The 12,695-nt window shown below is 38.5% G+C and overlaps 1 protein-coding gene across 22 annotated transcripts in view; it reads right to left on the bottom strand.

Annotated features, from left to right (window-relative positions):
- The window catches only part of Hs3st5 (heparan sulfate-glucosamine 3-sulfotransferase 5), a 287,277-nt gene that overhangs the window by 178,215 nt on the left and 96,367 nt on the right, over positions 1-12,695 (bottom strand). For all 22 annotated transcript variants that reach the window (XM_004869079.3, XM_087207910.1, XM_087207911.1 and 19 more), the window contains one exon: positions 1,988-2,175. The gene's annotated coding sequence lies outside the window, so the exon portion shown is untranslated. The remainder of the gene's footprint in view (positions 1-1,987; positions 2,176-12,695) is intronic.

Genomic DNA, 12,695 nt, shown 5'->3' with positions numbered 1-12,695 from the left:
AGAATTGGCTGAAGAATTCCCATGGTTCTCAGTTGATTCCTCCCACCTAATACCATTCCTCTACTTCAGCCTGTGAACCACCAGGTTATAGCTAACTTTAAGAAGCTATACACCAAGGAACTGCTCTGAAGTGCTTCCAGATGGTCTCAGATACAGATTTAACCTTTAGAGAGTTCTTGAAGGAAACTACAACATCCTTTCCTGTGTGGGGTTAATTGAGAAATCTTGGGCTAACATCTCTCTAAGGACATTGAGATCTGCCTGGAAGAAAGTGTGGCCCAAAATTATACAGGAGAGAGACTTTGAAGGCTGTGTAGAGAGCCTGAGCCTTCAGTTGATCCTGTGGTTGATGACACTGTCACTCTGGCAGAGTCCTTGGATTTCAGGTACACAGTAGTGATGTTGAGGAATTGGTGGAGCAACACTCAGAGGAATTGTCTACAGAGGAATTTCAGCAACTTCTGGCTGCACAACAGAGAATGGCAGCAGAGGAGCTTTCTGAAGAGGAGGGGGAGTATTAACAATCAGTGCAGCAAAGCCCTTCTTCTGAACTAAAAGAAATCTTGAAAAAATGGACAGAGCTACAAACATCTGTAGAGAAGACCCACTCAGACAGAGAAAAAGCCAATGGTTGCATTCACTTGCTAAATGACAATGTCATGTCATACTACAGAACAGTGTTAAAGAAAAGACAGAAACAGACAACTTTAGACCAGTTTTTAGTTCTGAAAAGTTTGAGACCTAGTGAACTAGAAGCAAGTCCTAGTGGGTGACAGACTCTCCCAAGGAGAGAAAGGACGCCAGAGAGCCAGATTCCTGATGTTCTTATGGAACGGTAACTACCTTCCATTTCATCCTCCCTTCCTGCAAGTCAAAGATGTCAACTTGAATGGCGAATACAGTGCAAAATTGTTGTTTCTGGGGCCAGGGATTTAGCTCAGTGATTTCACTGCCTGCCTCACAAGTGCAAGGACCCAAGTTCGATCCCCAGTGCCAAAAAAAAAAAAAATGTTGTTTCTGGTAACTAGGCACATTTTATAACTTTTTGGTGTTTCTTATAAATTGTGCACATTATATAAGGATCATATTATGAAAAGGTTAGTTAAGGGGTGCTTTGTGAAGTTCAGAACTCATTATGTGCATTTCCATTATTTCTCATGGGAAAAAAGAGTCTTGACGTACAACCATCTTGAGTTACAACCAGCCCTCGTGAATGAATTGAGTTTGTAAGTTAAGGGTCCCACTCTATATCCAATAACTATAAACATCTGAATAAATTAAAACATTACACAGGACAATGTACCAGCTGAAGAGGGCAATGACAGAGCTATCACTCTGAAAGAGAGGGACACCTGGGATTTAGTCATTATATTAAACTTCAAAGGAATATAAATGAGAATTAATAATTCAAATTGAGTGGTTAAACAGGAAGCACTAACTTAGCACTTCTATGCTAAAATGACTCTTTCCTTATTCTTGTGACCAAAGGAAACAACGTAAAAGTCCAAGTTCAACCTAAGGTTTGAAAATAAAAGGTATATTACTTCAAATTCCACTTTCAGTGTTTCTTAAAGGCTCAAGACTGAGTAACCATAAAAACTCAGGTTCCTGGACTATCTCCCAGCCATACTGAGTCTATGTCTCTGTGCATTATGCCCAAGAATCTGTCTTCTAATTACCTCTCCTTCACCTCCATGTGTCACTTATGCACATGACAGTCTGAGAACCACTATGGACTTTTCATGTGAAACATTATTAAAGAGCAAGATTTCTACTGTGCTTCTTATTGACATGACTTATGCCATTTTTAAGCGCTGTATTTCATCTTTTTCTGCTTTTTGCATGGGAACTGCACATTGGTAGCTATTTTTCTTATGTGTAATAAGTGCTCTCTCTCTCTCTCTATATATATACATATATATTTAAATTACTTTTGATATAATTGAGAGTTTCACAGGAATGTGAGTTACTGCTAAAATTCACTTACCTTTAAATCCTTATGCTCACCCAGAAAGTTTTGAACATATATAGTGAAGCTTTCAAGAAGAATAGACGTGGTGGAGTGCTGACTTCCAGTGCTGTTGGGACTGGCCAATGGGACGCCTGCAGTGTACACCACAGTACCGTGGAGGAGAGAAGCCACCAGAGTGTCCACCAGTGGGTACCTGATTATCTCTAAACAGAACAGAAAAACCAGCGTCAGTCACCTGTGATTTAGGGAATCTGCCATGGAGAAGGTTATTTTCAGTAAACTAGCAGTGTTACTAAATTTAAACTTGGCTAGATTTACTGCTCCCTGATTCAGCACGGTTGTCACTTAAAATTTTGTATCATTGTGAAGTCAGAATTGCATGAAGATACTGCCTGCAGAAGATTCTGGTAGAATTCCTACTGCTTTAATTGACTATTTCCTTTAACATTGCATCAAGTGGTATAATTACTAATTTTACTTTTGATATGCAGGTGCTGCATTCTGGTACTGAGCTTCTCTTACAGTTAGGTGCTGAGGTCTCTTGGTAATATATCTTTACATGAAATTCTATCAAACTCTGTAAGAGATAAAATGGGAGACTCTTACTAAGTCTGGAGTCATCTGGTTGTTTTGTTATATTTCCTTTCACATGGGTAATGCCTGCCAAGATAATTAGGCACAAACAAGAATAATATCCTTTCTAGTTCGCATGTATTGCCTACTCAGAGAAACTGAAATTCTAGCATCTTTGCTGAATGAGTTAAGCTGAAGTTGGTAGTCGAAAAAGAGAATAAAATATATTTTAGAGTTGGTAATCAAGTGTTCTCCTAAAGAGTAGATGAAGCACAAGGTACAGATAAACACAAGGTCAGATGCAAAATGTTGAGCATGCTTTCCAAGTGTGAGCACAGAATACATAACCATAGTTGCCATGGAAGACTCTATTTACTGGCCACTGAAAAACCATTCCCAACTACCTTCTTCCTTGTTGTGTCTCACAAATAGAAATAAGAACAGTATTATGACCATATTCTGACACGTAAGCTACTATATATGAATTATGGTGGGTAAAAAAAATCCTGACAGAATTTTGGTGTATTGATAAGTAGAAAAACTCCTGCTCCTCTTTTCTCTTCCACACTTTTACTTTCCTTGAATGAGAATGTGGGAGCTGGAGGCAGAGCAGCAATTTTGTCCCCATGATGTAAAATGCAATGAAGACTCAGAAACAAAGCCATAAATGCTGGTATGGATGAACAGCTGAATCAACAACACTAACTCAAGAAATGTACTTGCTTAAACCACTGTGTTTTCTACTCCTTGCTAAGGGAAGCTTTGTTGATTGACAAAATACTCGAAATTCTTGTTGAAAGGTAATGTCCACTGCTATGATTGTAGCAATATCTATTTTTAAATTCTTAGGATGTAAACTGCAATAAAAGGAAGTTCAGGTTCCGTGGAGTCAAGGACAGCCTTTCCTGACACAGGAAGGGACTCATCTTCTCTCTGACTTCTAGACAAGCTGTGATGTGAGAATTCTGAGACCCAAGGTGATCGTAACTAACTGGAATAAAATGGAGAGGAAAGCCAGCTCGCGGCTTGGTCTGGAAGAAGGTGCAGTATTAAGGCATGGGAAATGGTACAATCCTATCTTTGTTGCAGTGTCCCAAACCACATTATTTGGAATCTTAATGGAAAACTGAAGTTTCACCTCAGAGTTCTACCTAAGAAGAACTGGTCACAGCCCAGGGACTCACTTCCTCTTTCCCAGAGTATTGTTTTAAGAGTCAACAGATTTCTCTTTCTTAAACATCATGGTAGTATGTCCTATAACTGCCTTCAGGCTTGACTGCTTTTGTCTTTTTTCAGATTTAACTACTTAACACGCTGATTTCATTGGATTCCTCTTTTGTTCAAAGCACAAGAGCTCCCTTTAGTCTATGTGGATTAAGTCCAAGGTTCTTAAACAGGTATTCAAATCTCCCTATATTGTGGAATCTTCTAGATTTTCTAACCTCTTGTTAACACTGTAGGTGGGTGTGGTGGGAGGATTTATTCTCATTCCAGAGGCTCATACTAATGTGCTTTTGAGAGTCAAAGTCTGGCAATCTCTATCTACAATGATAAGGATGAACACATGCCATTTGAATGTCAATGGATCTCTATTCTGGGGCTTTATTGCCCAGAGAAACAAGCATTTTGTTTCTTTTTCTTCTAATTTCAATTTTTATTAGTGCATATTTGTGGTGAATAATGATTACATTCATTATGGGGTCTTGGGACATGTACATAACACATCTCCAGTCTTTTTACATCCCTGTACTCTCCCATGCCTACCCCTCCATCCATTACTTGGTTCTCTTCCCATGTGCAAAAGCTCTCCTCCCTGCTTCCTTATTCCCTGAGCAAGCAAGCATGCAGCATCTGGAACTACTGGAGGTCATTTTGGGAGCAGAGGATCAAACAAACACCAAGGAACCAGAGCAGAGAGACCGAGAGAGGAATGGAGCTATGGTGATGTTATTTAATACTGGATAGAGACTTGCAGCATGGCTCAGGTTTGGAATGTCCCCTCCAAGTCTCCTGTGTTCATAGGCAGGCTGTCAGAAGGTGACTGAATTCTGGGGGTTCTAACTTCATCAGGGGATTAAGCCATTGATAGGGTTCTGATTTTATGGCATGAGTGGGAGATAATGGAAACACAGGTGTTGTGGCCTAACTAAAGGAAGTGGGTAATGGGCAGTGATCCTGGGGACTGTATCTTGTCCTTGATTCCTGCTTTCTGACCCTCTCTCCCTCTATCTGCTTCCTGGCTGCCTCCATCATGCCCTCCGCCATCACATCCTGCCTCACCTCAGGCCCAGAAACAATGCAGCCAGCTGACCATGGACTGAAACCTCAAGAAAACTGAGCCAAAATATGTCTTAAGTTGATATTACTGATACTTGTCACAACAGTAAAAATGATTCACAAAACTACTTATATTTTTATTATATACTGACATTTTCATTAATAATTACTCTTCTCCCTTCTTATCCATATTCCACCTTTTTTTAAAATTGTTGTTAATGATGCAGCCCTCTTTTCTCAGGAAACCTTTCCACAATGAGAAAAGAACAATCTAAACCACTTTATTATCCACTGATAATACACTGATACATTATTTCCTCTCTAAAAAATTGAACTTAATTTATACTCATAATAGATAAGGTATCGCTTTTCTATAGGATAAGAAATGAATAAGAGGAAATACATTAATATTCTGTGAAAAAATGGAGAAATAGGAAATATGTATCTGATCGCAATTCAATACAATCTGTACAGACTCATTATGAAGGAGCTAGTCTGCATGATATATACATAAATATAAGTTCAGATAAGTTTTGAGTTGGATGCTCATGATGTTTCTATTTCTACTGACATATTTTTTAATATTTTTATTTATATATGATTTATATTTTTTAAAAAGGAAGCAATATTTCAGTATTTTAAATGATAAATAGCTGTTGCCATTCTTAGAGACTTAATTATTTTGGAAAACAGTTACTCCAAATTAATTCTTAAGGGGGGCTGGGGATTTAGCTCAGTGGTTCCGCCGCCTGCCTCCCAAGCTCAAGGACCCGAGTTCGATCCTTGGTACCAAAAAAAAAAAAAAAGGTAAATACTATTTTGGGGGCGGGGATTTAGCTCAGTGGTTTAGCCGCCTGCTGGACAAATTAATTCTTAAGGACTGGATATTCACCTGAAAAGAGAAAATGGAACTTTAAGCACTCAGAGGTGGGTGTGCTGTGCTATGTAGTTAAGATTGACATCCTTCAAAATAAGGTAAATATTTCCCAACATAGTATAACATGAGAAAGTGCACAGCAACCCAGAAGCAAAGCAGGAGAGTGGCGTGCATGGGTCACAGTCAGGAGACAAAGCCCGCAGTCTTTCCAGCGTCTCTGATGGTGTCAGCTGTTTCAAACTGAGGGAGGCAGACACCCTTAGAATGGAAATGATCCAAAAAAGGAGAGGCCAGGAAATTCACAGAACAGGATGCAAATTTTGTACTTGAACAAAATTCTTGAGCAGACTAAATATTTTAGTTAAGACCAAGCTGAAGTTTGCCTGAGGCATATTTATACAAGAAGTACCTGCCTTTGGGTTTCCATAGACTGCTGTTCAGTTATAAATACTTTTTCATTTTCTCAGGGTATTTAGTCTACTGGGGAGTTGGTAAAATTTTAAAAAAAGTGAAAAAGATAAAAACAAACCTTTCTTCATGAAATGCTTTTGAGAATGACTACAAATCATTCTCACAAAATAATCACAGCGTAGGTTATTTTACACTTTTCCCTTTGAGTACTAAAAGATATTTTAAGAAGTCAGTGAATCATGACTTAATATTCAATTGGTTTTCAAGCAAAATAAGAAATTCCACTGGTATGTTAGTTATAATTTCATTTTCTCTGGAATTTAAACTCCAGTGAGTAGGATGAAGCTGCGCAGCTAATTTTGCTATGTACATTTTGTTTTATTTATTAATTTCTAAATCTACTGACCAAATTGGATGTTCTTTTGCATAAAAATTGATGTATAATTATAATGCAGAGTTTTAGTATTTGTTTAAAATTGGTTCTTCTGTTAAGAGTATGAGATTGCCTACTTACATATACTTTATGTAGAAGTTCTTCTCAATATTGAATAAAAATGTAAATATTTTCTTTGATAACCTTTAGGGCAAAGATATTAAAGACCTATGACAGCCCCCAGTAATAAGATATAAAATTCCCACTTATAATTTTGAAAATGTTCTAAGACAATAAGAAATCTAATATTGCATGATGAGAACTAAACAAAACTATACATCCATGATCACCCTGTGACCAGCCTTCTATGATCTTCTCAGCCAGTGAAGGACTGAGGGTTGGGGAACTCCGATACACCATGGAGGCAATCTCAGAGAGGTCCCTAGAAGGAGACAGGACTGTAACATGGGTAGAGAAGCTAAAACTGTATTATAACAGAGGGGGTTTGGCTAGATGAGAGTAGTACTGAACATTTTTTAAGAGAATTTTTAACGCAAACCCCTGAGTCCTGTGGAACATGGGTTGACTAGTGTGAGCTTTGAGAATAAAGAAGAGAAAACCCAGAAGTCACAGGTTGCTGGTACTGAGCCAGATCCTATATCCACCTGTTACATAGATACAGTGGCTAAGCTTTACTGTCAACTGGCTTGTTTTAGGCAGGCGCCACCCAGGGATTTGTAAGGCACACTTCTGGGTGTGTCCGGTGGGTCATGGAAACATGACCTTGGGAACTAAGGTGCATCTGCTCCCTCACACCTTCCCTCTCTGGCATGGCTTCCCCACACTGCTTCCTGGTCAACACAAACTGAGCTGCTTTGCTCCGCCACACCCCTACGCAATGATGTTCCTGCCTTGGAGCAGCCACCATAGTCTGACTCCTTTCCACCCTCAAGCCAAAAAAATCATTTCCTCTTTGAAACTGTGGGTGTCAGCTAGTGCATCTCACCAATGGAAAAGCTGACACATTTGGCGAATTCCACAAGGACGGATACATCATGGTGCCTATACTGGGATACATTGCTCCATTTAAACCACTGATACTCTACTCTAGTTCTGTTATGGATATTTTTCTGGTCTTTAAAAAAATTTATCATTAAAAAAACATACTATTCAGGCATATTTTTATTCTTTGCACTATAACGATAATTTGTAAAAAGCACATAGAAGTTACAGAAGGTAATGCCCACTTCATATAAATACTCCAGTTCAACGGTCCAATTAGGTAAATAATTCCCTACAAAATGCCTGTGGATAAAAACTTGTGTGAATATATATATATATACATATATATATATAGTTCTATTCATAATTCATAAATAGCCTCACATTTATGAGTTTTCTTATTTAAATGTTAATTTACTTCTACTACTTTAAAATATATTTGTTTATTGACTTTTGACAAATAACTGATGAATTTTTTTGTGTCTGCTTTGTGGGAAACCTAGTCCAAGGACTCTGCCTTCTCTATTCCTCTGCTCAAAAAAGAGTGTCGGGCTCACAGTGGATGCTGAATGCATGATGATCACTCTGCTCGGTGCTTTGCATGAATGCATAAGAGAAAAACGTTTCTAGCCTTTATCTGCTATTGTTTTCATTTATTTCTGGCACTAGCAAGGTTGAAGATGTGCATTACTTCTAAGCACAGGCATGATGCATTTAGATATGCTTTTCCATCTCTCTATAAGATAAAATACACCATGTAACAATTGTTACTGCAATTTTATGCTGAACTGAAATATTTTAGATTCTGATGGGCTCCACAGATACGCACACAAAAGATGGATGTCAAAGAACAGGGAATGCTTAACTATCTGTCTTCAACACTGCTGGCTCTTGGCCTATGATTATCAGTGATGCTTTCTCAGAACATTTCCCAGAAAGTGAGTTACATGTAGTTTAAATGATGACTTTGAAAATGGGTCTACATATGGTAAAATTATTGAAGATATCTACTTGCTTCATAAGCAATAAAAGATATAAATATGTTCTGAAAAACCTTTCACAATAATCAAAGACTAACTTATTTTTGGTAGAAAGCAAAGAGGTAGGCTATGGTAGGAAGCATAGGAAATCCACCTGTTAATGAATTTTGAATGGCATCATTTCTCTAGTTGACAGAAAAAATTTACAAAAAAAAATTAAATTGCATGGTCCATTCTGTAATATGTTATCAAGAGAAAGTTCAAATAAGTAAAAACTAAAACCAAATATGAGTACTGAATTGTTATGAAAATAGCTCTGAGATAGGGTTAGGTGATGTGGCTTCCAACCCAAGGTCTGTCTCCTGAGATAAATTATCTCTTCCTGAAGGATGTTCATTCAGTCTACCTATACATACGAGGTTGAACAAAACTGGAGGTTTGTAAACCTTGCAGTTTTGAGTGCATATGAGTTAAAAATAAAAATGCTAATACCCAGGCCCCAACCTTAAAGATTCTGTTTCTGTTGGTTTGGGTGAGTAAACTGATCATCACAAGTTCCCTGGATGATTTTAATTTTAACCTTGGTCACAGTATAGTGTCAAATGCCTGCAATCCCAGTGCTCTGGGAGGCTGAAGCAGGAAGATCTCAAGGGCCAACCCAGCCTGGGCAACTTGGTGACTTAAAGAGGCCTTGTCTCAAAACAACAACCATTCTGAGTTTAAATTCACTGTATATATGTCCTCTAACTACCTTTAGTGGCTAAAAGTGTACGTTTCTGGAATTTTGGGTAAAGTTCCTTTTCATATACATACACATAGGAAAGTACACACACAAGACAAAGCTTGTTCATTGATCTGGATGCTCTTTCTTTTTTTAATGGTAGCAGAGCTTTATTAAAATAGGAAAAGAAACAAGATCAGTAGGGCGAGTTTGGGCCAAGCAAAAGTAGGAAAAGAAGTACATCCTCCAGCATGAGGGCAGCCACCATGCAAGAAAACACGGTGGCCAGGACTCTCATTTCTGACAGTAGCTTTTGACAAAACCGAGGACTAGATCTTCAGTGAACCAATAGAAACTTGGCATCCTGCATGCAAATCAAATACAGTACAGTATTAACAGTCAGGGAAGTTAAAGAGAAGCACAAAGATACATACAGGCACTGTTAGAATACAGGTTTCTCATCTGTACACCAACATCTAGTAAAAATGCAGAGTGCTTACTTACATAAAATAATTCAGAATTCTAAACCTTTAAAAACTCCTCCACTTTCAATGTATCTTAGCAAATACGCAAAGATAATCACATAGTGGAAGCACAAAGTTAATTGTTACAGAAATATTGAGGGTTGTTCTAATTAAAGGAGACAAAAATCTATCTCAATAAAATGGCTTGATGATAATTTATTGAATGGGTGAAAATTTCCCATGTCTAAATATAGACCTTTGTTTGCCTGATTATTGGAAAATAATTTTCCTTGCAAAATGTTGACAGCTTTTGCTTTGCTGGAGGAAGAGTTCCGAAGTCACTTAACAATGTCTCTAGGGACCCCAAAAACTCAGGGCTGCTGAGGTCCTGGTGCTTTTGCCAAAGGGAAGAACAAAGCCAGGGGACCGTTCTACTACAGAAGAAGTTAAAAACAAAGAAAGAGAAAAACTCAACTGTGAGCTTAAGGTAACCATTAGAGGACAGCTGGTCTACTACTTTGAATCTTCTGGCCTGGTCTGGTGACCTATACCTGAACAAAAGGCAAAGACCAGGTTCTGATCTCTCTGTCTCTCTGTCTCTCTCTAAGGGAGTGGGTGATTCTGCATGTTATTCTGCATGTCTTTCTTCAACTCCACCTTCTGCCAGTGCTTCTGTATCCCAGCCTTACTGTATAATAAATGAAATCCAGTAACTATCACTTGAGTATTTCTGTTCTACATTTGTTTTACTTGCTGCACTGTCAGGCTTGAGAGCCCTTCAAAACATAGACTATGCCTTTCTTTTTGTGGGCACTCTCCCCTCCACTGGAAATTATGAAATACTGAATGCAATCAGAAATTCAATTAAGATTACAAAAAAGTCTTAGGTGAGCTTCAACTATGAACTTCAAATTTGTGAACTTGTTGGCTTTCTTGAATGACTTCCTTTTGTAAGACATTCATGTTCTCAATGTGCATGCAAAAAAAGGTCCTGCTTGATTTGGATTCTGTTATCACTGGTTCTCATTTAACAAGATACAATGAAGCAGGCCTGGGGATGTGCAGGTTGCTCATACAATGTGCCTGTCAGGATTGGATCTCTGACTCCTTTCCTCTGCTACATTGCTGAGGCCGCACTTTAGACACAGGAGCTGTGGTTCCAAGCTAGGACTCAAGCACGGTGTCCCATTTTGCAGCCTGTTTACCTCTGGTCACTGCTGCAGTTGGTGGGCTTCACCTGATCTCTCAGGCAGGGCAGAGGGGACAGGAAGGACCTTGATGGGGTGGGAACAATGAAGTTTGAAAGACTGACTTTCAGAAATTCCCTCCTTTTTGTAGGGGTGACCTATCCAGACACAGGTGATCACAGGCACTAGAGCTTGTTTAATCAGATAACATTCAGTTGTTCGTTGAGTCAGTAAGTATTTACGGTGTGTCTTCCTTTTTCTAAGCCATAGTGAAAAAAATTTTCTTTTGCAAACAACAACTTCTACACTAACTCCAACTGAACATGTTTCAATTCACAGCTTTTACATCATACTCTATGGGCACACGTACCCCGAATGCTGTCTGGCCTGTTAGAGTTGCTTTTCTCTGATTCATATACCACCAATTCATAAGGCACTACTTTGCTATTGGTTTTACTACTGCTTGACTCATTTCCATTTATTCTTAATCCCCATTTTGAAAATATCTCAATGAAATGAAATGACCCAAAATATTTCATCATTAAACGTCAGATGCAGGGCTGAGCAAAGAGAGGGAGAGATCTGCCTTAAATCCACTGGTAGCAAAGGAATGCTATTGGGAAATCGTCTTTTGTTGCTAAACACAAGACCAGTGTTGTTGCCGTGGTTGAAATCCTTCATGGAAAACTGGAATAAATGCACAAATATATTTTTGTAATTTAAAAAAGCCCACCATGTAATCTGGACTCTTTTCTCTGTGTAATTATAGTCATTTTCTAAGTGTCTAGTATGAAAACACAGAGCCATAACTGTAGTTTTCAGTAATTTCTCATGAAAACAGCATCTCAGCTTAAAACCCAGGATGCAGCTCTGTACTGTACCACCCAAAACTACTTCAGCTGTTTGTGCTTAGTAGTGAGCATCAGTCTTACCAGAGATGGAAGTCAAGGGTGCTCGCTGAGAATGTCATTCCAAACCTTCCTGGGCCCTGCATGTCACCCAGGAACACTGAAGTGTGAGGGTACCACCCAGAGTAGTTTTGGTTCCAATGGGCTACACAATCACAGCAATGAATTAGCACTGCAAAGTCACGGGACAAGCGGAGCGGGATTTAAAAAGAGTAGGAAATCACAAGGTGATTTGTAGCTCTAAGACATCTCTTTCAGTTCCTTAAGCTTTGTCTATATATTTAAAGAAGCATGAGAATTTTATCCTCCAAAGAAAAAAACCTTATCTGCATATGTTTGCCAGGACCTTTTATCTGCAACTTCAATAGGCAATAATTGTTTTTTAAAAACTACCCTCTTTGATAAACCTTGCTTAGATAGGTTAGTGTGGAAAAGTCAAAACTTTCTTTTGGGCAATTTCAAGTTTAATCATTTTAAGAACAGATAAACACTGTTAATGTTTCCTTTTTTTCTCACCTTCTCCAATCTCTGCCTTTGTTATTCCTTGGCAATATTTCCCCTTTTATGTATTCTTACTATGTATTCTCTGTATAACCATCTACTTTTAAAAACAGAAGCAGGCAATTGCTGAGAAAAACAACTCTGCCATTCAACTTTTGTCATGAAAAAGCAGGTCCTTATCAGGTAAAGTCATAATGCAGAAATGTATCCATCTCATAATAACATCTCAAGTAATATCCCTTTACTATATTGGTTTTGCCACAAACTGAATCTTTGTCAGCAGAAACCGGATCTTAGGTGGGAGTGATGGCTTTCTACAAGAGATTCTGAAAAGAGAGGTTGCAATGTCTCCAACTAAATCACAGTCAGAGACCAGGACATGTAATCAGTTTTGTGTGGTGTGGAACGAAGAGCTCTAGGAACGAAGAGAGGAGTTTCAGCATAGACAC

The sequence above is a fragment of the Heterocephalus glaber genome, unplaced genomic scaffold (assembly GCF_053883595.1).
Source record: "Heterocephalus glaber isolate CG9 unplaced genomic scaffold, H.glaber_assembly_v1.0 deba00000896, whole genome shotgun sequence".
NCBI lineage: Eukaryota > Metazoa > Chordata > Mammalia > Rodentia > Bathyergidae > Heterocephalus > Heterocephalus glaber.
Note: the sequence above shows the minus strand (reverse complement) of the source record. Positions and strands in the feature narration are given on the sequence as shown.